Below are 26930 nucleotides of genomic sequence, written 5' to 3' on the forward strand. Positions count from 1 at the left end.
TTTAACTCAAGGATGAAAAGAAAACATGAAACTCTTCTTCTACTTAAATAATAATATGCGTATTTTCAAACAAGTGGTAGAAATAGAGTTTCTTGAGGGTAATTGGAAAACCTTCCCCTTCTTTGGAACAATGATGATGGCTGATGTGACTAAAATCTGAAACATAAGAATGAGAGTGGAAGACGAGGAGAAAGGGAAGAGGAGAACTAGAAGGAGGTCAGGGTAGTGGGAGGAGAGAGAAATGTGTATCAGTGAAGAATCAATCATTGGAGGGGAATTATAAGACCTATATGGGAAGCTATTTTTTGTAGAGAAGCAAAGAAGAGTAAGAAGTTGCCTTAAATATCTGTAGGTAGGAAGAAAACCTACTCTGAATTGGGAAATAGAAAGCAATTTTTAACATGAATCCTAACACTAGGGTTATATAAGAATGGAAAACAAAGGGGGACAAGAATTTAGCAACACATTAAACACACACACACACACACACACACACACACTAAAGAGTATATAATGATCTCACTTATGTTATATATATATGCATATATATATATTTATAAATATATATAATCATCTCACTTAGGTAATATATATATGTATAAAATTATTTTCTTACCTTCTTTGATTTTACATTAAATATTTTTATATCTTTTGGGGTGCCTAAGTGGCTGAATCAGTTAATCATCTGCCTCTAGCTCAGTTCATGGCCTCAGGGTCCTAGGATCAAGCCCCATAGAGTTCCCTGCTCAACAGAGTCTGTTTATCTTTCTCCCTCAACCCCTCCTCTCCACTCATGTTCTCTCTTTCTCTATCTCAAATAAATAAAGTCTTAAATATATATATAGGTGGGATAATGAATAGCTAATAGGCATTTTGCATGTATGTGACTTATTTATTTGCATGTGTATGTTTGTTTAAAAATATTTGATTTTATTTTACTAATTTTATCATTCTAATTATTAATATATGGGATAAAATCAGGTTTCATCCTCAAATGAAGTCTATATATTCACACATATTAGAATCTCAACAATTTTGTTTTTCCTATTGTCACATATATATTCTTTTAATCATTCCACAATTATTTATTGAATAGACACCACATTCAATGCTAGGGATATAGAAGTGAAAAGACATTTTGAAACCACATGTTAAATAAATATAAAAAGCTAAAGTTATTATAATCCTTCCTAGGTTGGTTTTAGCAGAGGTAACCATAGGTTTTTAACTACCCAGGGAATCAAAGTTGTGTTTCCATTGAACCAAAGTGAAAGAGGACCAAATCCCACAACATGTTCTTGTACATCAGTATGACTTAAAACCTCCCTTGTTGCCTACAGATGTTTTGAAATTCACGTGGTCTATACGGACAAACATTTAATATGTAAGTTCTGGAACAGATGTGTGTCTAATTGCTTCCATAAAATGAAATGTTTTGATTCTGCTTCTGCCACAGAGGAACATAGGAGATATCCTTCAGCAAAGGGCACCAGCTGAAAAACAATAAAAGAAGCTTTAAGCAGTTATCCTATGATTGGCGGCTGTCTTGCCCCCTTAGATTTCACAAAGTTCATTATTTATTAGAGCAAAGGAAAAAAAAAAAAAAAAGTTCCAGCTATTATGTACCTGGTTGAAAATTAAGTGTACAAATATTTGGAAACAAAGATGATTCGGGAGACAGATTTATATTGTTCTTTGGGATATTTTTTTTTCTATTTTGTTTTTTCAAAATAAAACTGCATTTCCTGTGTGAATCAATAAGGAAAGAGGAAGAAGGCAGTGCTTCTTCACTGAGCGCTGAGAATGCTGCTCTTGCTTATTCATGCCATCTACATTGCAGTAAGCAGCTATTATGTGCTAGGCACTGAGCTCGCTGCTGAGGACAGTGGTGAAAAAGGAAGAGTCCTTCCCTCACCTGCCTCACTTGCTTCCTGTCCAATAAAAAGGGTAACCTCGATAATGCAAGTAGTAAGTGAGATGAGATAAATATTCTTTGGTTTAGAGGTAATCTCTATTGATTCTTGTCTGCAGGTAGTAGCAAAATAAGCACAACCCGTTATAGAGTTACTGTGGCCAGTATAAATATTTAATCTTGCAGCTGTGCCAACTTTTATTCATATTGGATACCTAAAATTGAAGAGTCCAAGAAATTCTTAGAAATATTATTAGCTCCAAATAGGGGCACCTGGGTGGTCAGTTGGTTAACTGCCTTGAGCCCAGGTCATGATCTCAGGGTCCTAGGATCGAGCCAGGAGTCAGAGTCGGGCTCCCTGTTCAGCGGGAAGTCTACTTCTCCCTATCTCTCCACCACTCATGCTCTGTCTGTCTCTCAACTAAATAAAATCTTTAAAAAATATATTATTAGCTCTCATTCATCATCGATCTTCAACTGCAGTCATCCTTCTCTGAGCTATGTATGTGGTTAGTAAGCAGAAGAAACCACAGGGGGTACTTTCATGGTAAAGGAGGCATAAGATCCTAGACCTTAGAGGACTCCTCTACACCTTGGTATCTGTTTCTCTGTCATACCCTAAAAAATCTACTCTATAAGGGTAGGACCAATGTATGTATATTTCCTTCATCTTTATGCATCCAGAACTTAACATTGGGAACCTCTAGTCATATTGGACATGCACTAATGTGTGTTGACTAAATGATGAAATTACCTCTTTTAAAAGTGGTCATTGTAATCCGTTTGGCATCACTATACTTTGGTAAAGTGTTCAACCCTTTCTTTTGGTAACTCCTGGGGATCTGCCGCCTTCATACTGAGGGAGGCTCTAAAACCAGGCTACTCCCCTGGATAGGATGAAACTTTCAGGGTATTCAGACACCATTCTCAGTACATTCAGAGAAGTTCAGCTTTGAGTTTGATGGCTCTATAGATGGTGGAAGATAACTAGACCTAGTGCTATTCCCTGATCTATGAAATACTTGTTTGGGGTCTGTGAGTCTAGAAAAGTATACAAATTTAGCATAAGTCTATTATTACATTATTCATATTCCTATGTTCAGAGTAGTTTTTAAAAGGTAGGAAAGATCTCTTTCTAAGATGGCATTTATTAAGGAATCAGAGGTCAAGGGTTATATTGCCACTATGTGGCAACAGTTTATCTGACATGAAGTCAACCCCCACAGGAAAGCAGAGGAGGAGAGGTGGAGACATATACTCCAAACCTTTGAACTTGATTTTAACTGTCTGAGAAGCCTAAGAGCATATTGAGTCCAGCAAAGCAGCGAAGTTAATCATGCTTCTCCCTCCAGAGGTGTCTGAGGAGACAGTCTCAGCAGCCTCTCTTCACCATTTCTTTAACAGAATGTTATAGGTTTTACCTAACGGGGTTAAACCTACCTTTTGAGACCCATTTCCATCCACTTTGACCTTTTAGAATTAGTTGTTATCTAAATATCCTTTGTATTTTAAGTCTCTATGTTATTTTTCTTCCATGATCTATTTATTTCTTTCTCACCCCTTTTTTTTTTTTTTTTTTTTTAACTTGGTTTCTGCTGATGCTGACACTCCCCTCTCCCACTTTGGGTCAAACTGTCAATATAAAATGTGGGTAAACTATAGCCCTTGGTATGTAAAATATGCTAGCATTGTTATTAAATGACAAAGCAGAGCCCTCCTGGATTACTTCCTATCCTTCATTCTGTAGAGCCATCAATCACTAAGCTCTGTCAAGTTTATCTCCTAAATATTTCTTGATGTATCCCTACCCTTTTTGCATATTTACTAGTTCTCTTATTCATGCTTCCCAGTATCTGAGGAGAGCTCTTATAGACCTTACCTTGCCCACACTTCTTTCCTCGCCTTCAGGCTTATAATCCTCAATCCTCCCTCTACCTGGTGGCATCTCAGAGCCTTCAACTGAACAGCTACAGCACAACTCTGCCAATTGATATCCTCAGCCTTGGAGAAACAGGATAGGGCCTGGGGGCAAGAGAGGGGGTGAGGCAAGCAAACAACCCCTTTTCTCTATCAAGGGTGCTGCGTGAATTTTATTATTTTCAAAGAATGCCATGATGAAAACAGCATGAGGAACAAGTGCAAGAGCTAATGTAGGTTTCCACAAGTTAACATTATGTGGTATAATTTGCATATAAAATTCTAGAATTTTTAATAAGACATAGATGAACCCTCTTTGATCTTGCTTACTTCTTCAGTCACAGTTCCTGATATGCAGTTTGATTTCTTGTTGCTCAGTAAGTTTTGCAATTTTCGATGTGCACCATATTGGCTCTTTACTGCCTTTGACCTTCTGTCTGCAATTGTCTTCCCCTGCTTGTTCCATTCAGGATCAGTTCCTTCAGAGAACTTGTCCTTTTCTTCCCAACAGCCCTGTTAGGTTACATAACCCTCCATTTTCTTTCCACAGCATTCTTGTCATCTCTCTAATTTTCTTCTTCCATATGATTTTACAGTTGCCATTTTGGGGTCTGTTTCTTCTGTGTATACAGAGTTCTTGATTCAATGTACTTCTATGTTTATTGAAAGACTACCAATCAGTATTTTCATCGATTCATCATATAGCATTCTCTGGGTGATAAATCTCAGAGATTCAGTCTTAGAGAAGTTAAGAAGACTCCTAGGTACAGATTAGATTATACATATACTATGTATTTTTTTCTAGGTTTAACTGCATATTGTTATTATGGACATTCTGTTAACTGGCTGTGTTTCTAAAAGCATGCCTATAATTGCAGTGGATTGTAGTCTACAGTTTGCTGTCTATGGGCTGCATTTTGAAATAGACTGCTCTATAGGTGCTCCCACCCCTCCAGAGCATTACATTAGGGGAGTCAACTGTTTTCAGCCTGCATAGCATTAAGGCTCTTCAGTATCTTTGCTTCTTAAAATTTCTTATTCTACAGGCTTGTTGGGAAATATAACTTTAATGCTTTAGGCTTGCAAAATAACAATCATTTCACAGCAGCAATGCAACAAATGTTTGCGGTAGGTGCCTTTGCAGACCTGCAAGGCTATATACCCTATGCCTCTGAGAACTACCTTCTTCTGAAAGCCATGTCACATTACTTGAACAGCTAATTCTGACTAGGCCTGGGTTCAACATTAGACTTCATCTGAGCTGATCTACTTACTCAACTGAAATCAACATACTCAACTAGAATCTAGAATCCCGATTGAAAGATGCTTGCAACTTTGGATTTGATGAAGAGGGCCTTAATGTTCCCCTCAGTTTGACTAAACATTTGATAGATAATGTCCAGACTGTAGGCCACTGAACTCCCTTTCTGTAGAGCATTTACTTTAGAAAACTTACAACTAAAAATTCTTTTTCTGTCCCTTTAAAATATGTATGTAAGTCTTCTCCAAGCTTCTTGACAGTTTTATGACCCAGGAACATTTTTCTCAAGAACCAAAGAGCCATCCATCTATCATCAAGGAAGATCATACATGTACCTCTCAGTTTCTTTGGAGGGTGAAGAGCCTAACTTCAATGGGCACAAATTAGCAAACATAGCCAAATCACAGAGGAAAACATTTGTAGATATCCAGGAATAACTCATCATGTTCAACACACCTTATTGATCAGCCTTTCCATAAGCATTGACACATGCTTTTCCACTAGCTCAACTAGAACCCAAAAACTATCTTTTGTTTCAGTGGAGTGAAAGTCAGTCTCTCTCCCCTATTACAATAGTCTTAGATAAATTAATTCTTCATTGCTTGTTTAACCTCTCCAGGGCAATTTTTCTTTGACATGCTTATGAATGCATACTGATCACTTATGAAAACAAGACCTGTAAAGCAGTTATTTGACATGTGGAAGTAGAGAAAACCATTCTTCAGAATGATAAATGAGGTATATATAAAAACAGTAAGTAAGATAAGGGATAAGTTGCCATGAGTAAAAGAGAGAAAAAGAAAGGAAAGGGGAAAGAGAAAAAGAAAAGAAAGAAAGAAAGAAAGAAAGAAAAGAAAGAAGAAAAGAAAGAAAGAAGAAAGAAAGAAAGAAAGAAAGAAAGAAAGAAAGAAAAAGAAAGAAAAGAAGAAAAGAAAAGAAAAGAAAAGAAAGAAAAGAAAAAAGAAGAAAAGAAGAAAAGAAAAGAAAGAAGAAAGAAAAAAAAGAAAAAGAAAAGAAAAGAAAGAAAAGAAAAGAAAAGAAAAGAAAAGGAAAAGAAAAGAAAAGAAAAGAAAAGAAAAAAAAGAGCAGTTGTCTCAGTTGCTGGTGGCTTCCTAGGACCTGGCTGCAGACCCTGGGAAGAACTTGCTACAGTTGAAATCTAGGATATCCTATATTCCTGGTTTTTTGTTTAATTATTTTCAAATGAGTTACTTGTAACCTAAAATAGTCTTGGAGACAAAAAGTCGTTTATTCAATACAGAAACATGCCGATTCAGACTATTGACAATGTGTTAACACTTTTTGGCTAGCATGCAAAATCAAGTTGTGGGAATATGGATTTTGTCCAGTGTTTTCTCTAATATGCCTGCTTCACTTTGAGGTAATATATATTCCGTAGAACTTTCTGTCATCACTTCTAATTGTTACTTTTAAAATGTGATGTGAAGCATAATGTGATTACAGAGTCCGTAATCCTTCTGTGGAAATATGTCATTTTACTTTTCCATTTTACTGCTCCTACTCAAAGCAAAGATAATTCTTAAAGAATAATTAAAAAAAAAAAAAAGGCTAGAGAAAATCAGAGCTGGGGCAGAAACACTAGAAACCCATGTGCAATGAAAAGGAATGGCAAAACAGCACATTATTTTCCCTACCCACTGAATATTACAAGCCTTTTACATTTACAACCATATAGGATAAGAATTTGTCAAAAAAGGTTGTAATTAAAAATGTGTGGTAGGGAAGGCAAGGTAAAATAACTAATAAATGTATTAAAATAAGACAGAGAAGTTAAAAGTTAACCATGCAGAAAAAAAAACAAAAACAAAAAACATGCAGGCATTCCTCTTCTGAAGAAGTCAAAAGAATTTGACATAATACACACAATGAGAATGACGATAAAAATAATAACAGATCAACTATGAAAGTTCTGTGTGAAACACGCACTAACAAAGGAAAATGAAGGCACTTTACATATATGACATGGAAACATTAGGGGGCATACTGTAAATTGAGACGTGTAAACTAGCAAGTTACAGAAAAATATGCCTACAATTATTCCTCATATGAAATAAAACACAAACATATACGGAACACCCATCTGGATGGAATTACATGTAGATACATTTAAATTAATAAAAGAATACTATGTATATTTTTATACCAATAAATATGATCATCCAGATTAAAGGGACAGTGTACAAAGACAATCTGTATTTTTTAAAGTGACCTCTTATCCAGTAGAAAAATTGAGCGGTTCAATATCCATTAAAAAACGTGAAAATGCAATCACGGGTTTAAAATTTTCCAAAAAGAAAATTCTATCAAACCTTAATATTTTGTATCATAAATGTATGATACATAAAATTAAAATAAAAGAATCTGAAGTGCTAATTTAGGTACAAAAATTATAAATAATTACCAAATCGAATCAAAGAATTTATTAAAATAATAGTTTTAAAACATTTATCTCATAATTATAAGGGTGGCCTAACACTGAAAGAGCTATCAGTAGTATTTCACTAAGAAAGTAAAAAGACAATTTTATTATTACATTGATAGATGTTATAGATAATAAACTGATAAAATTCAATAACCATTTTCGATTGAAATAAATACCTATGAGTCAAAAATCTATAAAAAGTATTTGCCTTCGTGATATAATGAGCACTGGGTGTTATATGCAACTGTAAAATCACTAAACTCTACCTCTGAAACTAATTATATATTATATGTTAATTGATTTTTAAATTAAAAAAAATTATTTGTGGGGTGTCTGAGTGGCTCAGTCAGTTAGGTGTCTGCCTTTGTCTTAGGTCATGATTTCAGGGTCATGGGCATGAGCCCCACATCAGAGGCTCTACCCAACAGGGAGTCTGCTTCTTCCTCTCCCTCTATCTCTTTCCCCCGCTCATGCTCTCTCCCTCTCTCAAATAAATAAATAAAATCTTAAAAAAAAAAAAGTATTTGCCTTAAAGTTGATATTGTTAGGTATAATTTTCAAAGAGCTAGAAATCATGACTCACATACATATGAAATGAATGGTCATCAAAGCTTTTTTAAATTTATTTCTTTTTTTTTAATTATTTTAAACTATTATATAATGAAAGGACAAGTAGATATCATGGCCAGTTTGGAGAGCTTTACAGATTTGGTGTATATAAACAAGGCTGGAAAAGATTTCTGGATTGGATATAAAACTTGTTTATGTCAAATAGGACCATAAACCCTTGGGGTTATCTCTTCTACCAAAGGGAAATCATTTGCATCTCTACTGTTAACAAAACATCTGGGACTTCTAATAAATAGTACACTAGGAGCTAAACTAAGGACCTCTCCCTACATAATCGTTGACCCTTGGTCCCTTATGGCATTGGAAAGATTTGCTGCTCACCTTTGTGCCTTATTTGAAAGTTTCAGATAAATTTTCTGATAATACAGAGTGTCCACTAGAACCCTCCGAAATTATCATGCTTATTTGTGACACTAAAAACATTCCAACTGATGTCAGGATCATTATTTTTCTACCTTGATTCACTGTTTTCCTACCACTATTACTGTGTTTTTATTTATTTTTATTTATTTTATTTTTTTAAAAGATTTTATTTATTTATTCATGAAAGACACTTGGAGAGAGAGAGGCAGAGACATAGGCAGAGGGAGAAGCAGGCTCCATGCAGGGAGCCTGACGTGAGACTCAATCCCAGGACTCCAGGATCAGACCCTGGGCTGAAGGCTGCGCTAAACCACTGAGCCACCCAGGGATTCCCTATTACTATGCTTTTAGATTTTAAATTTGTGATGATTGAGTCAATGTTAGTTTTATTCTCCTCTGTATACCTAATGCCTAGGACAATAGCAAGTGCATTGTTAGGGCTCTTTATGTTTACATTAATAGACTGTATCTCCATAAGGGAAAAGCCTAGAGCTATTTAATCCACCTTTGAACATTCTTCTCATAGAGGTCCATAAATAACAGTTGAAAAAACTAATAATTTTTTTAAAGATTTTATTTATTTATTCATGAGAGATACAGAGAGAGACAGAGACCCAGGCAGAGGGAGAAGCAGGCTCCCTGTGGGGAGCCTGATGTCAGACTCGATCCCAGGACCCCAGGGTCACACCCTGAGCCCAAGGCAGATGCTCAACCACTGAGCCACCAGGTGTCCCCCCAAAATTAATAAATTTTAAAAAAGAATAAATTTTATCATTAATGCATTAAGAACTGTCCTATACAGACAGTAGATGAAACAATTAGTCCAAAGCAAAAATTAAGTGTAAGAAAAAAATTGAGTACTGAGCAAGAAGGAAATGAGAAATGAGAAATCTAAGAAATAAGCTGACATAGAATCATGCAGCAAGGAATACAAGTGAATTGCCCCAGAAAGGAAGGGACCAAACCAAGACCCAGGAAGGGTGATAAAAGAGCTCCCCTTCTTAATGGATATTCTTAAAATTATTTAATTTTATGAAAGAAAAACAAAAAAGTGTCACACACAAAAAAGAAAATTGTGTTTCTTGACCCAAACTTTTATACTTCATTTAGCAGAACAAAATCCTACAGTTAGACCCACCTTCCTTAGATGAGTTCTCTATCATCTGTTTCCAGCGTATATGATATAAACAGAAGGCAACTGATTCCTTTCCTCCACTGTCTTTTCAAATTCACATCATAGACTCTTTCTTCCTTGTGTCTTGAATAAACTCCCTAACTTCTGGCATATATTTGGATCCTGAGAATTCTTCCAAAATAAATTTGGTTTTCAAATCAGTTTCAGTCCTGCAATTAAAAATAAATGTCCAGGGGCACCAAGGTAGCTCAGTCAGTCGAGTGCCCAACTCTTGCTCTGGGCTTGGGTCATGATCTCACAATCATGAGATCGAGCCCAATGTTGGATTCTGAGCTCAGCACGGAGTCAGCTTCAGATTCTTTCTACCTCCTCCTCCCATGCTCTCTTCTCTTTTCTCTCTCTCTCTCTCTCTCTATATATATATATATATATTTATTTATATATTTATATATTTATATTTATATATTATATGTATTATATATTATTATAAATATATATTTATATATATAAAGTAAATACAATTCTTTTAAAAAATGTCTAAAATGTGATTCTTCTCTACTGACTTTGTTCTGCTTTAAGCAGAGAGGACTACAATGAAGTGGGGAAGTCAGGTCACTCCTCACTAGGCTGCCTCTGGCTTCATCAGATCTACAGCAGCAGAAGGGAGGAGAGGAAAGAGGGCTACATGATAATTACCATAGTGATTTAACATTATTGCTTTTAAATTTGAAAGTGTTCTTTCACTAAGGGCATTCTTTTGAACTTTTGGGAAAAAGAATTCCTCAATCACTGGAAATCACTCAGTTGTAAAGTTTTCAATACAAGCTGTGCCTAATCTGGCTGACTCCTTAAGACCTGTCCCCTCTCCAATCCATAATACACTTTTGAGCAGGATCCCATTTCTAAAAGATCTAATCAGAACACTTCTCTGAAGGATTCTATCACAACTCCTCAGTACCTCATTTTCTTTGGTCTTAAAATTGCTGATTTCCTGCTTGTGGTGACCTTTTTTCACTTGACTAAAAGAGTACCTGGCTGTACGTGCGACTTCATTTATGTCTTCTTCTCAGACATGGGTCAATTGCCAGTCTCTCTGACTCTTCAAATTCAGGAGACAAATACTATTTTTTTTCCGACTCTTTGAAAACACTGTAAACGAAATTTGGAGAAAGAGAACCTCTCCCCATGGTGGAGATTAAAATTCCAAGTAAATCTTAATCCAAATGAATTGTTGTTCCTGACTTCTCTAACTCTGTCCTTCTATAACCAAGAGACTACTGTTATGATAAGCCAGGATTTCTCAACAACAGCTCTACTGACATTTTGGGCTGAATAATAAATTTTTTAAATATATTTATTTATTTGATAAAGAGTAAGAGAGAGAGAGCACAAGCTGAGGGAGGAACAGAGGCAGAGGGAGAAGACGACTCCCTCCTGAGCAGGGTGCCTGATGCTGTGCTCGATCCCAGAGTCCTGGGATCATGACCTGAGCTGAAGAAAGACTCTTAACTGACTGAGCCACCCATGTGCCCTGGGCTGAATAATATTTTAATACATTATGTTTAACACATATCCTCCCTCCCCCACCTCCCCCCACTAGATGCCAGTATCAACCCAAACACTGACCACCTAAAATGTCTATAGACATTGCCAATGTCCCTTAAGAAGCAAAATTGACCTTAGTTCCAAACCACTGGCCTAAGGGACTATTGAAAATCACCTGCCTTATAAGTCCTATATGGGAGGTTTTGTACTGGATTTAGAATGTGGGCTATGTACCACTGAATGTTTTGTCTCTAAGAGTCCCATCTTAACATCCTCTGATGCCTCGTAACTAAAGTTTCTTCATCATCTCATATTCCCAGTGGTGCTTTAGCAGCCCAGGGACATCATCGTAGTGCTCACTCAAGATTGTTGCCGTGGGCGGCTGCCCTGTTGGCTTGTACCTTCATGCTGCTCAGCCATTAACCACTGGCCACATAGATCTGACTTCAGAAGTTGAGCTGTCATGTACTGAGGCCCAAGAATTGTTCAGTTTAGAAAGAATAATATTTCTTTGAAGGTGAAATTTTTAAATGACTCTGCAATGAGGGCCATTTCCAGGGAGAATAAGCCCTTTTGCACTCACATATAGCACCTTAAAACCAAGGATCTATTCTTGTAAGTACGCTTAACGTCGTACCAGTCATATATCAAAACATAACTATGGCATCAGAAAAACAAATCTGAGAACATCAGGAAATAAATCTTCCATACCTGTGCTATAGTACAAATGTGCATTTTAGACGGTTGCAATAGGATTCAGAAGAGAGTGAGTTGGGACGGGGAGCAGAGGAAAAATGTGATTGAATCATATTGTAACAGGATGAATATATATTTCTACATATATTATTATCTAAATATATTGCAGATATCTAAAATGCATATGCATTTTATTTTAAATTATTGAAAAATATATATGACACTGATATTGATTGTGGGGATTTATTAGCATTTGCACTTGAGCTCTTGAAGCCATGGCTGAGTAAGGAAAATGCCTCATTTAGGGGCTTATTTAGGTGAAACTAAAGATGTATTTTGATACATTTAAAAGGCAAGTCTTATTAGAGAATTTTTATAAAAATGATTTTCAAATTTTGTCATAGTTCCTGTTTAAATGCAACTTGATCGTGTTTGTTGATCTGAATCCTCACTCATTAATTTAAACCATCAATTTAATGGCAAAGTCATGTCTTTCACAAATATAAGGTGAACATGTGTCAAAGATGTTAACTTGATGATGAATGTGGGAACCATTAAAACCAATTCAAAGGAGAATCCAGAGAAGCACACATACATAGGAAATAAATTCTGAAATGAATTTGCAAATACATTTTTTTTTAAAAAAGGCCCATCAGGGCAAAAATCACTTGCATTCCACTGGGAACAATTAATTTCCATTTTATGGGCAAAAATTACCTGCATTAATCATTTTTCTATAACTTATAAAAATTTAAAATATCTCAAAACCAATGAAATATGTAGATAACCTGAAACGACAAGGTCCACAACAGACCCACTAACTTTTTCTTCACATTTTGAGGTCTTCCAAAATTAGTCCTGACATTTTCTAAAACTGAATACTGTATCTGTAGTTTTATATTGATCATTTATTAAATATCCTGAATTTGTGCCTTGATAATTGCTTAAATACAAAAAATAAATGGAGTTCATGTACTCTCATTGCCCTCATGAAAATATTATAATCAATTTTTTGTGTAAATTTCAATTGATGATGATGTCATAATTTTGGTAAGGGAAGCCATACTAGGACTTCATGACAAGCTTTTTGTCACGTGTAAGTGTAATCATCATACAAAACTCAGATGGAAGTGCATTAAGAATGTTTTAAGATGGCATAATAGAGTAACAAATACAGGATTAGTCCTTTACACTAGTGAAAATAATAATTTTAAATTAAATGGGCTAACAGATTTTATTTTCACATGGACATTTTGAATATTTCAAATAGTATAGTATGTTATTCGGCATATCAAATGTCAGATATTTCATTAAATAGACAATAAGTAAAAGCAACTGTATTAAACTGACATAATTTAATTCCATATACCTATGAGGGCTTATGTGTTTCCTGAAGAGAACAAGAATCTGATGCAAAATTAGAGGTAGCTATTTAGGCTCAGGTTTCTGTTCCCTTCAGGAGACTCTCCAAGTTGTTCGAATATTAACAGCACTAGAAAAAGTGGCTTAACGTTTCACAATGAGGAATGCAATGATGTCAAATCCTTGGGTCGGAGGTTAAGAAAAAAAAAAAAAACAATAGCAAAACAGATTTAGACTTGAAATTAGCCAAAAATAAAATTTATCTGCCTGCACAATTGTCAGGATCACAGCCCAACCGGTTGTACAGCCAAAATGTGCAATGAGGGTACCCCCTTGTGGTCAGAGGCGAAAGCAGCTTTGCAAGTGACAGTCCTAAATGCACACAGATGCAAAAATAGGATTTTAAGAGAAAATGGTCATAACAGAAGCAATATGCATTTTTAAAGATGAACATAGGTTAAAAAAAAAAGGAGAAAAGCCTGTCAGCTGCCCCATTTCTTCCATTCCCCAAATCAATCCCATTAGCTAAGTGCACAGATGTGTGTGTGTGTGCATGTGCGTGTGTGTGTGTGTGTGTGTGTGTTACGGGGAGAGAGAGAGAGTTTCGGGACACGTAGTCACATGTATCACATACTAATACTTCACCTTTTGTTTCCTCAGATTCTGGCAGTGTTCAGTTCATGGTGTGAAATCTTTGGATTAAAACAAACCAAAACCTGCCTTTATGTATGAAGTACTTACTATTGCAGACTTCATTTCATGGTGGAGCTGCTATTTTGTTTTATTTGTTTTTTATAAATTTATTTTTATTGGTGTTCAATTTGTCAACATACAGAATAACACCCAATGCTCATCCCGTCAAGTGCCCACCTCAGTGCCTGTCACCCAGTCACCCCCACTCCCCTCCCACCTCCCCTTCCCCCACTCCTAGTTCATTTCCCAGAGTTAGGAGTCTCTCATGTTTGTTTGTTTGTTTGGTCTGTTTTTGTTTTTTTCTGCTCTAAATTTGTTGTAGAGTCTTGTGAAGCTCTTTTCTGTTTCTGTCTTTAGCATTAATGTGGCCATTAAGAATCTTCTTCCTGCATGTAACCCACTCTCTGGTATGTGCTCTGCAGACAGAGGGAAAGGCACACAAATCTATCTGGAGTTTCACTACTACTAAGTGTTAAACAGACACTGTCCTGTGTATTTGTTGTCTTCCAATGTGTGGTGTCTCCACATTTTCCCTGGAAAGATTAAATTGTTTTTGGTACCTTATAAGGCACCTTATCTTATTTTATAAGATATATAGATACAGACTATATAGATGCAACAACTTTGTACGTTGTATATAAATACCATTTGCTTTCTATCATCCAAAAGTCCTCTAAGTAAATAGTTTACCAGCATTTCTGATGTTTTTCCATTTTGTTTCCCTAATTTAAATTGGTACTTGAGGGATTCCTGGGTGGCTCGGTGGTTGGGCATCTCCTTTGGCTCAGGATGTGACCCCAGGGTCCTGGGATCGAGTCCCACATCCGGCTCCCCCTGCGGGGAGCCTGCTTCTCCCTCTGCCCGTGTCTCTGCCTTTCTGTGTCTCTCATGAATAAATCAATAAAATCTTAAAAAAAAATAAATGAAAAAAATAAATAAATAAATAAATGTTTACTTGAACCAGTGGTTAGGACAAAACAAACAAAATGTACCTTTTAGAATGAATTATATATTTTCTTTCTGTCTCATCTGTCACTGAGGAATTGCTATTCCATTAAAGTCACAAGTTCAAACATTGTAGAGATTAAAATAAGATAGTATTTTTCTTATATTAATTAATAAACATAAGTACTTCTATGCTGAAAATAATTTCCTTTAAACAATATGACTACACGATTCACAGTATTTTACTGAAAGATAAAAGAAATCTTCTCCAAAGAGCCCAGCAGAGTGGCAAACACTTAATAAATGTGAAGTATATGCCATTTTTCTTCATATATATTTTTAGGTATATTTTCTTTTATCACTTCCTCATACCTCTCCAATTCTGTAAATATCAGTCACGTGGCAGATGGAAAGCTGGATTAGAAAGAGAGATAACTTTTTAAAATTGTGACCAAAATATCTTGCTTTTGTACCTTTTGCAAAGAGGCCTGGCCATGAGAGTTCATTTTTAGGGAAACACTTGGGGGCTGAGTGAGGGCTCTCACAAGCAGCAGTTTCCTTCCATTAATTATAAATACACACCCACTGATCTGGCTTATTGTATGTTTCTTTATTATTTCATGCAAGTTGCTGAACTATACGAGTTATGAAACCAGCTTTTATTACTGTGCCTTAAAACTACATGGACAGAGGGGCAGTTGCGGGGCTCAGTCAACTGTCTGCCTTGGGCTCAGCTCATGGTCTCAGGTCCTGGGGTCAAACCCCATATGGGGTTCCCTGCTGGGGGAGGGTCTGCTTCTCCCTCTCCCTCCACTCCTCTACTTCTCCCTCTCTCTCTCTCTGTTGCCTTCAAAATAAATAAATAAAATCTTAAAAAAAAAAAAAACCTTACATAGAGAGGTAGCAATGAAAGAAAGTAGAATTAGTAACGTGAATAAAATTATCTTGTTACCTATAGTACGACTGACAGTAGATATATTCATCATGGCTAATCTTTTATTGCCTTGCATGGATTTGAGATCAAAGAAAAGGTCACTGAGTAAAGATAATTTTAGCAATCTCACAATGATTATCTACTCTTTTTTTTAATTATAAACTTTCAAATGGTATGTTCAGTCAAAACATAAGAAAAAAATTAAGCTCATCCTACAGGAAGGCTGTTGAACTTTTTTTTTTTTTCCCTCAAAAAAGTCAAATTAAAGAAGCTTGTCCCCCAGGCACTTTGTCACATCAATAAAATAAAGACAATTTTGTGGTACTTTTTGGCATGTTTCAACAAATATTTGAAATATAAATAATCTGTAATCCTTCTCTTTGACATTTGAAGCCCCAAGTTCTTCAATATTATCAAATCTTCAAACATAGCTAACAAGTTTGCCTGGTTCTTTTGTGAATGGTTGTGTTTTAGAGATTGTGTTAGTTGGCCAATTAACGTTACTCTGCCCCTATGTAACTGAAAGAGCAGTTTCTCCTCCTACCCTACTTTGACATTCTAAAAATAGGGCAATTGCATATTTTGGCATAGTTCTTTTAAAAAATCAGTGCACCTCAGTATTGAATAAAATGCTTTTATTTGCTTTGCAAAATTGAAAAAAAAAAAAACAAGGCAAATAGTTCAGCATTTAGTCTCTTTTTTTTTTCTCTGATACAATTATGTTGATTCTAAAGTACAGATTTTCTCTTAGTTCTCATGAGACATGCAATTTTGAAAACCAAAGCTTGATGGTGATACATCTCATCCTGAAAACAGGTCATTTAAAAAAAAATGTGATTTGAACAAAAATGTGAGTCACCAATGCAGCGCTGTGAAGCACTGCTAGTGTTTGGCTCCACACCCTTCTCCCCCATCCCAGTTTTGGCTCTGAGGTCAGAAAGAAATAATCTTACTTTAATAAATTGTCCATTTCTAGCTTTTGAAATCAAGATAGATACCTATCTATGCAATGGTCAAAATAAAACAAGTAAGTTTGGACAGCAAAAGCAGTTTGGGGTTGTAATACCAACAATAGTTAGAATGCCAAGTTGTCTTTTAAAGTAAAATATACTGGGGCACCTGGGGGGCTCAGGGGTTGAGCATCTGCCTTGGGCTTGGGGCATGACCCTGGGGTCCTGGGATGGAGTTCCATTCAGGCTCCCTGCATGGAGCCTGCTTCTCACTCTGCCTGTGTCTCTGCCTCTCTCTGTGTCTCTCATGAATGAATAAATAAAATCTTTAATAAAATAAAATAAATAAAATAAAATAAAAAAATAAAAAATAAAATAATAAAATAAATAAAATAAAATAAAATAAAATAAAATAAAATAATAAAATAAATAAAATAAACCATCACCTAAAATCATGAAGAAACCCTGATAACACATACGGTATGAGAAAAAGTTGATCTTGCACACTGCATGCACAATAGTATTGCATACACAGAAAAGTTACACTTTAATATTTGAATAAATGAACACTCCACAAAAAGTGTCAGCACTAATTACTTCTTTATTTTCTATAATTCTTCAACCAGAAAGAGTTTTGCAGAGATTTACTTTGTATGGGTGTGTGTATTTTGTCCATGTGTTTAGAGAGTGCCATTGTTTTTTGCTGTTTTATTTTCTCAGTAGAAATGTGTATTATGTTGTTGAGTATACTCTTCAAACCACACACCCGGCGGCATTTGTAAAATGGTCTCGTAGAGCTGCATTGTTTAACCTACATAAACGTAGCTCTGTAGGATTATTTTAGACTATATATTATATATATATATTACATATGTTAATTTTATATGTGCTGTAATTGTCTAAATGTTTACTCCACAAAATTGTTACAATAGAAATTTTGTCCGTTCCTCTCGTCTTCAAGCAATATGCTTTTTATTTTGGTGTTAAGAGTTTTTTTAAGGTTCTCCTAAACTTTTAAAAAGCCCTGCTTTGGTATACAGTTGTTTTTTTGTTTTTTTTTTTTAATTAACTTACATATGACTTCTGGTTATAGAACTACTGTGCACATTTGTCAAGAGAGTAATTGATAATGTATTCAAAACTATGATTCCTTATTTAGAGTTATTATTATTTAGGAGTTATGACTCTCTGGTCCTTATCCTCCTGGTACTTGTATGGCTTTTGAAAACTGGGGTATTCCAAAGGTTTGCTTAGATACTGTTTTCTTCCCCAGGGTTAGGAAGCATGAGGCCAGGGTGCTGTAACCTCACACACCCTGCCCCTTATGAGATATCCCTGACCGCTGAACCCCTTTGTACTGAGCCTTTTAACAAAGCTGATCTAACAGCTATTCCTGAGTCTCAGCTGGCAAGAGAGCTGAGATCTATTGATTATCCTTTTTATCCTTTTTTTTTTTTTTAAATTTCCCCCAAACGCTATGCCTTTATTAAATGAATCCCCCCCCTCCCCCCCCAGTCCTAAGGTTTCATGTTCTGTAGGGCTGGATTTCCAACAGATAAGATGTAAAGCTGGAGCACAGGTTTCCATATACTTGTTTTCCAATAAAATAAGGGCTTTATTGAAAATCACGACAATGAAAATACTTAAAATATGGGGTAAAATTTGAAAGTATAAACAAGTTGTTGAAATGGTCACCATGCCTCTTTGCAGCCCTTCTCCTCTGATGACAACCCATGTATACCTCTCTACCCTTTGCAGTGTGGGCTGTGCCCTCTGTCCCTGCGCACCTGGAAATCTGCCTCAGCACCTCCACATACGCGAATAAGTGGCATAAATCCAATCCCCAAAGCAGTGGTGAGTAAGTGCTTCCTTGAGAACACAGAAGCAAGTTACAACCCACAGCACAGAAATAAATCAAAGTTCTGCCAAACGTACCTCTGCTTTCTCTTTCTCCCACCTTCTATTCTTCTTTCTCTATTTCAAAGGATCTCCCACTCCTGTCCCCAAACTCCCTCTATCCTGTATCTCTATGCAACTTGTTCAGCCTCCCTCAGCTTCCAGTATCTTTTTCCCCCCTAATCCTCCTTCTTATGTAAAACAATTTAATCCTGCCAAAAATCTCTCCAATTTGCATTCTTACACCCTCACTTAGAGAAATTGGGATCTTCAGAAGCTATCACTTTTTTTAGAGGTAAAATGAATTCTAACAATATGTGGGTGTTTGCCCTTGCACGCATTCTTTGATCTGTCGCATACCGATCATCCTACAATTATAAAGAGCTATCACGCCCTGGAGAGCGATGTTTCCTTGCTAGCATTTATCAGTGTATACTGAGGAGAATCCTTCATGCAAAGACAGAGTTGCCATCATGTCACTCATCCGTCCTGGAAGCTGTTAAACCCCAGTGGGACCACGGTTTGGACCTACCTCTATGACCTCTTCAGGCTTTGTGATTGGTCTTCCTAGTTAGACTCTAGTCCCTTCTTTTTCTTTTATGTCTGACTGTACAGAAGCTGATTCTCATTCTTTATCCATCACCCTTGCTCTCTGAATTGCTGAGCATCAACTTTTTCCATAATGCTTGGAGACATTTTACTCTTTCAATGGATCCAGACTTTGGCTTGCTGGCTCAGATTATGCATTTCAGCCCATTTCAACAGTTTAGGCTGACAGGTTAGCTAGAAAGACCAGGGAAGTACACCAGCCCACAAGGAAAGAAATATTTATCTAAATATTACCAATTTTTAAAATATGCTTAGCTTTCTAAAATAACAAATGCCTAAGTCATATAGGGTTTGCTCACTTACCTCTAAGACACTGTATCTCACTTTTATTTCCTGGATCATAGTTTTCTCATCTTGAAACTAAAGGAGTGAACTAAATAATCTTGGATGTATCTTCTAGCTATAAAATGTGATCTTTTTATTGCGCTAGTGTATGTTTAACTCTGTTAAACTAACCCTAGCCTGTTTTTTTGACAAAAAAAAAAAAGACTGACATTCTGCTTTATGCAGCTCAGGTTCAAGTACAAAGAGAGAGACAGAGATTTCCAATTTCTCTGCACTAAGCTTTTCTCAGCCAGAATGAAGTCATTTCATGATTTTCTACATGTCTGTACCTGTCCAACTCCATGCGCTTTGAAGTCAGTATCTCTATTTCATAAAAGAATCATTTGTTTTACTAGGAACTATCAACTTCCTATTTGTTCCATATCGGTCTACAAAGACCAAATTTCTTAAAAGATCAAGACTCCTATTTTTGTAGAATATTCAAAACACAATAGAGGAGAAAATATCTGTTGACTTTTAAAACAAACTTTTTTTTTCCATACTATCAGATATTATTGTTTGGCTCTTGTTATCCTTTTTTAAGCTTCTATTCATAAAGGCCTGAGGAAAATGACATTTATGCATGTATTGCTTTGTATTAAGGCAGAGCTATTCATTCTTCCTCTAAAGCTATTCTCTGTGCATTGCCGCCTCTTCTTAAATTGTAAATCCTAGGGCCTCTTCTTTCTCTCTCTTTTTTTTAATTCCATCCAACTCTCTTTTGCCAAAAACCTGTCACTTTTAGCTTCACCTCACCTGTAACACTCTGCCCCTTCTTCGCAGCTTCTACTGTGGCTGTCTCCCATGTGTCCGTCTCAGAATTCCTACATCACTGCCAGTCACACTTCATGTTGATGACACTGACAGTGATTGCTCCCTGTGTATAAATAGAAAAAAAGGAAGAGCCCACCACCAAACATCACTTCTCGAAAGGCTGTAGCCAATAATTGAAATCCAGTTGCATTTGCAGCGTGGTAATTCTAGAATTTCAAAAAGAGGGCTCCTTGCTGATAGCTTTATGCCAGGCTGATCTGTCTGACACTGTTATTTCCCAGAAGTTTACCTGTCTGACACCTTGTGTAGAGCTGTTCTGTGGCAAGAGTGCACATCTGCACTTGAACCAGGAGGGATGGAATTAAACTTACTGCAAATAAGAATTTATTTATTTATTCGACAGCTGTTACAAAGATAAGGTCATGCCTGTATAGCTGTGCTTCAATTAATGAAACCTGATCACACATCTGAATTAGAGGATGCGCTTTTGCAGTATGGAAGGGATTATTCATATCACAAAAGAATTCACTGCAGGGTTCCGTGAAAAAGTAGCTATTACTTTTAAAATGATTTTTCAGTTCAATTCAAATGCTAAAACACCAGTGTTCTAAGATCACATAGATTGAGGTCGCCCCACCCTTTGTTTCAACTATATATATATATATATATTTTTTTTTTAAGATTTTATCTATTTATTCATGAGAGACACACACAGAGAGAGAGAGAGGCAGAAACACAGGCAGAGGGAGAAGCAGGCTCCATGCAGGGAGCCCTATGTGGGACTCAATCCCGGGTCTCCAGGATCATGCCCTGGGCCGAAGGCAGGTGCTAAACCGCTGAGCCATCGGGGCTGTCCAAGTTTCAACTATATTTTATTAGCTATATACACAACCGGCATATATATATATATATATATATATATGCAATAAATATACATATAAATATTTGTATTTATATAAAAATATAAATATATATTATTATATATTCATATATATTATATACTATTTATATATATAAAATATATGCAAGCATAACTCAGAGGTATTGCAGGTTTGGTTTCAGACCATCACAATAAAGTGAATAGTGCAATAAAGTGAGTCAAATGAATTTTCTAGTTTCCCAGTGCATATAAAAGTTATGTTTACACTAAACTGTATTCTGTTATGTATGCAAAGGCAGTATGTCTAAAAAACCATGTACATACCTTTATTAAAAATACTTTCTTGCTAGAAAGTGTTTGCTATCGCCTAAGCTCTCAGCAAGTCATAATCTTTTAGCTAGCGGGGAGGGTGCTGCTTCAGTGGTGATGGCTGCTGACTGACCAGAGTGGTGGGCGCTGAAGGCTGGGGTGGCTCCGGCAATTTCTTAAAATAAGACAACAGTGAAGTTCACCACATCCGTTGACTCTTCCTTTCGCGAACAACTTCTTCGTAGCATGTGATTCTGTTTGATAGTATTTTACCCACAGTAGAACTTCTTCCAAATTGGAGTCAGTCAGTCCTCTTAAACCCTGCCACTGCTCTATCAGCTAAGTTTATGGAATACTCTAAATCCTTTGTTGTCATGTCAACAGTCTTCACAGCATTTTCACCAGGAGTAGAATCTCTCTCAAGAAACCACTTTTTTGGCTCTTCTGTAAGAAACTACTCTTCAGCCATTTAACTTTTGTCATGAGATTGCAGTAATTCAGCTACATCTTTAGGCTTTATTTCTAATTCCAATTTTCTTGCTATGTCCACCACATCTGCAGTTACTGCCTCCCCTGAAGTCGTGAACCCCTCAAGGTCATCCTTGAGGGTTAGAACCAACTTCTTCCAAACTCCTGTGAATGTGGATGTTTTCACCCCTTCTCCTGAATCACAGATGTCCTTCATGACATCTAGAAAGGCACATCCTTTTCAGAAGGTTTTCAGTTTAAAGTCAAACCACTCCTTTGATCCATGGGCCACAGAATGGGTGTTTTATTAAGAGCATGAAGATAATATCCATCTCATTGTACATTCCCATTGAGCCCTTTGGTGACAAGGTGCATTGTCAGTGAGCAGTCATATTTTGAAAGGATCTTTTTTTTGAACAGTAGGTCTCAATGTTGTAAACAGATGTGCTGGCCTCCAGGCCTAGTTCCATTTTTCGAGTGTGGGCAGAGGAGATTTAGCATAATTCTGAAGGGAGTCCCAAGATTTTCAGAATGGTAGTGATCATTGGCTTCTACTAAAAACCACCAGCTGCATTTGTCCCTAATAAGAGATTCAGTCTGTCCTTTGAAGCTTGGAAACCACGCATTGACTTTTTCTCTCTAGCTATGGAAGTCCTAGACAGCATCTTCTGACAGAAGACTATTCCATCTGCATTAAAAATCTGTGGTTTAATGTAACCACCCTTCATTAATTATTTTAGCTAGATTTTCTAGAGAACTTGCTGCAGAACCAGGAACAAAGTAAAAGTGTGGGAATCAGATCTCTGAATTACTTTTATTTATGAGAGCAGCATTAGTAAACTTAATTAAATAATTTAATTTAATTAATTAAATTTCACACTCAGGAAAGAAATTTTCATGAGATCCTATAATTAAACGGGTACAAGGGGGAAATTTACAAAAAATGTTCTAAGCTTCTGTGAATTAAAGTTTTACAGTGATCTTTAAAGTTTCTTCATTTGCTGTTTTCACTGGGTTCCTTGAATCTAGATTTCTTGGTTGAGTGTGGATTTCAAATAAACTCTTTGAAAAGGACATAGTTTTATGGAATTAGCTATACTGCATTTTAAATCTCAACACTGTGTACAGTGTTTCCTTGGAGAAGAAATGGCCTTATTCTAAGGTCATTTTGTCATTATAAAAGATGCATTCTCCGAATTGTTTCCAACAAAGACTTGGCTTTTAATAAATTTAATTATCTAAGAAATAAAAGTAAGGGGATGGTTAAACTGCACTGCTTATCATTGATGCTTTTGAAAAAAATGAAAATACTGAAGGACTTGGAGTGGGCTATCTGGCTTACAGTTACAACTCTGCTACTAGGAAAAAAAAATGTCACCCTAAAAAGTTACCTTAAAATATCTGGACCTTATTCTCCATGTGAGTTAAGTGAGGGTTATACCAACCCTACTCAGCTCACAGAATTCAGTGATGACAATTAGAAAACTGATTTGAAACCATTTGAAAGTACAAAAATAATTTCTCAGTAGTCTGATACAAGAAAAAATTATTTTAATATCTATTTAAAGAGAGGAACAAGCACCAGTGCATCTTAGGTCCTTAATAGGAACATATAGAATAATTTTGATCTTAAGAAGATTTTAGCACTTTATCACTATGAGTCGCTTTTGACGTATGGAGCTATTACTATCCACTAAATACCCTCTCTGCAACTTGAATCTAAAAAACAGAAGCCTCATTTATTTCCACAATCCCCTATATGTATAAAAATTGGTAGGAAGTAATATCATATAGGCGTATTTTTGGGGGTCTCAGAATTTTATCACAGTTCACCTAAAACATAGGCTCTGCAAATAAATACACAAATTAAAGGGACCTTCCTTGACAGAGAAGTCAAACTCCTTCCCCCAAAGCAAACAAAACACTTTTCCAGGGACAATAGATGGGATTGTTGATGAGTTCATCCTTCTATAATTTTCTTCCATTGTTTCCTGTTTACTTATAAATTAAATGTCCTGATTGACGGGGCATGTTGTCCTTGAGATTAACCTCAATTGGTTAGAACATGTTGCCTGAAAAGCCAGAGATAAGAGTTTACGGCACCAAAAGAGCCAGATGGCTTTTCACTATTCCATAGCTTGAGTGGGTCAGAACAATACCATCAACTCTCAGGAAGTAGGTCACATTCATGGCCTGCCAATGCTGATCAATGGCATCTACACAGTATGCAGGAATGTCACATGTCCAGTTTCTCATTGTTCCCCACCCTGCTCTTGGACTTTACATACATCTTCATAGGCTTTCCTCAAGGTGCATGTGTAAATGTGTATGTATACAGATATAATGTGTAAATGTGTGCGTGTACAGATATAATTTACAGGTGTAAATAGCATGCCTCCTTACAGCCATCTCTTCTCCAAATATTAGTAAAAATCTAAGTCATGTCATCTCATGAGGGAAAATGAAAATAAAACTTGAACATCATTCATTTCAATTTCAACAATCCTCCAAAGGTGATGTAAGGAAGAAATTAGTACCTGCAGTGTGTTAACCAGGCTCTTCAAGTTGCATGGACCTTGGTACATTCAGGATCTTCCCAGCATTGATGTGGGTCTTTGGGACAACTTCTTCTTTTTGTACCAGGGTCCTGAAAACAAATGCCACTTTACACAAGAAACTTTCTCCTGCATTATAAAGTTATATCTCCAAGTATTGGGGCCCTATAAGCCTTAAATGTAAAACAAGCTGATAGAAATTGACTATAAATATGCAGAACAGCTAGATGCTAAGTGAAAAGACTGTGTTTGAATTGAGGGCATAATGGGCTTTTGGCTATATAATTTGAAATATATTGCCTGTGCCTAGATATCCCAATAATCCCTAAATACCTGGGTATTCGATTTAGTTATTGTCAGGAATACAAACGCCTTATGGTCATAACTTTAGGACAGCCTAGGTAACACATTAGGTCCCCAGTGTTTACCTTTCTGTTGTACCTGTATGATCAGTTATCCTCTCGTGTACAAGTCAGTAACCGGATTAGGCAGTTATAAACAGTTATAAACACTCGATTAAGAGTAAAGTGACTATATGAAGAGAGTAATCTTTTAATAAGAGTTCACTCTCTTTGATCAGAAATCCAAAAGTAGGTGGATTCTGGCTTTGGTTCAGCAGTTACTTTAATATGTTACATCTGTGGCTTGCATAGTAGTCTTGGCCTTTCTCTCCTGCTCATAATATGGCTGCTAACCGTTAAGCCAAGACACCAACATTCTAGGTAACAGGAAGAAGAAAACAATTAAGGCCAAAAGGGCTTTCTGATCATCTCCATCCTTCCACTTCTGTTACTATTTCATTGTCCACACATGTCCACAAGAAAACTGAGAAATAGGACTATTTAACTGGGCACATTGCCACCTATGATAACTGTGTGTGATGGGGGTGGTGGTGAAGAGGGTTCTCTTAGAAGGAAGGAGAAAATCATGATGGTTAGACAATTAGTCTTCTGTGCCATTCAGCCAAACCTAATGAAAGGCCCTGATTTGTTAGCCAAAAATACTAACGGAACACAGCTTGCCTATGCGACCTTCATGCACTGCTTGGATTAGGAAAGCTCCAGCCTTCGATGGCACGATTGTCTTGGAGTCTCTCCTTTCTTCATCAATGGCTCAAGGAAAAGCAGGAGGCAATAATCAAGTCTGTAATTGTTTTATCTATACCCTGTGCATTCATTAAAGATCTCCATTGAAATGTCACTCAATTGGAACAAAAGGGGGTTCTTCTCAGCTGAAACTTCGAACTAGATACATTGTCCTGTATTGATCTAACATATTTAATTGATAAATGTTTTTTTTTTTCAATAAGAACAACGGAGCAATAAGAGAGAGTTCCCAAATTTCAGAAACGCTTCCTAAAAGTGAAGCACAATACAGCAGCATTAAAGATCTTTGAAGCAGGGCAGTAGTGTAGTGATACGGTATATTTTTATGAGCCTACAACCTGTTTGTCTTGCTCCCTGTCTTAGCCCACTCTCCTCTTGCATCGATGTGGGGATTTAGTGACTCTGATGCTGTTTTTAAAATCAATTTCTCATATTCTTCTATTTCTATATTTTCTGTATTCATGTAAATCTAGTGTTCTATGATATGTTAAGCTCCTTTAAAAAGCAACCTAAGATCTACAGCCAAAATGTTGCAATCACTTTCCATAGAGATTGACAATTTATATTTGCATTTTTTTAAAATATTTATTTACTTGAGAGAGAATGGGGACCAGAGGGAGAGAAAGAGAGTCTCAAGCAGTCTCCTTGCTGAGCTTGGAGCCCCTTTTGCAGCTCAGTCACACCACTCTGAGATCATGACCCGAGCTGAAACCAAGAGTCAGATGCTTAACTGACTACGCCTCCCAGGTACTCCTATATTTATATTTTAAACATTCTGAGAAACTTTGTACTTAAACTAATCCATTCAACTTAATTTAACTCAGCATTTCCTATATTTGTATTAGGATGAAAATAATTTGTCTTGCTTATAAACATTATTTGGAAAGTTCTGTGAAAGGTATATGAATAGAGTCTATTCTACTTCAAGTCTTATGCACACTTTCCATCTCTTTATGACATCTAAATATCATTAAATTAAATATTATTCTGTATTTTAAGACAAAATCTAATAAGACATCTGTACAGCTCATGGATAGATTTTTCTTTCCTGTCCAGCCACTTAAATCAAGTTCAATCGGTTATGTCTTGAGTAATGAGAGCACACGTGACCACTGGCGCAATGGGACATATATGACCACACATGGTAACCCATGTATAAGACACTTTTTCCAGAAAGGAGCTTCACAGAGCTATGGAACATTCACTCGGGGATTATCCGCTCC

At 36.3% G+C, this 26930-nt stretch overlaps 1 long non-coding RNA gene across 1 annotated transcript; it reads right to left on the minus strand.

Annotated features, from left to right (window-relative positions):
- Positions 1-681: 681 nt before the first annotated feature.
- Positions 682-25419, minus strand: LOC140613490 (uncharacterized). The gene is made up of 3 exons (XR_012014496.1): positions 25030-25419; positions 24584-24693; positions 682-1493 (listed from the first exon to the last, which is right to left on the minus strand). It is a non-coding gene; the product is annotated as an uncharacterized lncRNA (long non-coding RNA).
- Between the last annotated feature and the right edge of the window lie 1511 nt (positions 25420-26930).

This window comes from Canis lupus, chromosome 21, assembly GCF_048164855.1.
Source record: "Canis lupus baileyi chromosome 21, mCanLup2.hap1, whole genome shotgun sequence".
NCBI classification, from domain to species: domain Eukaryota; kingdom Metazoa; phylum Chordata; class Mammalia; order Carnivora; family Canidae; genus Canis; species Canis lupus.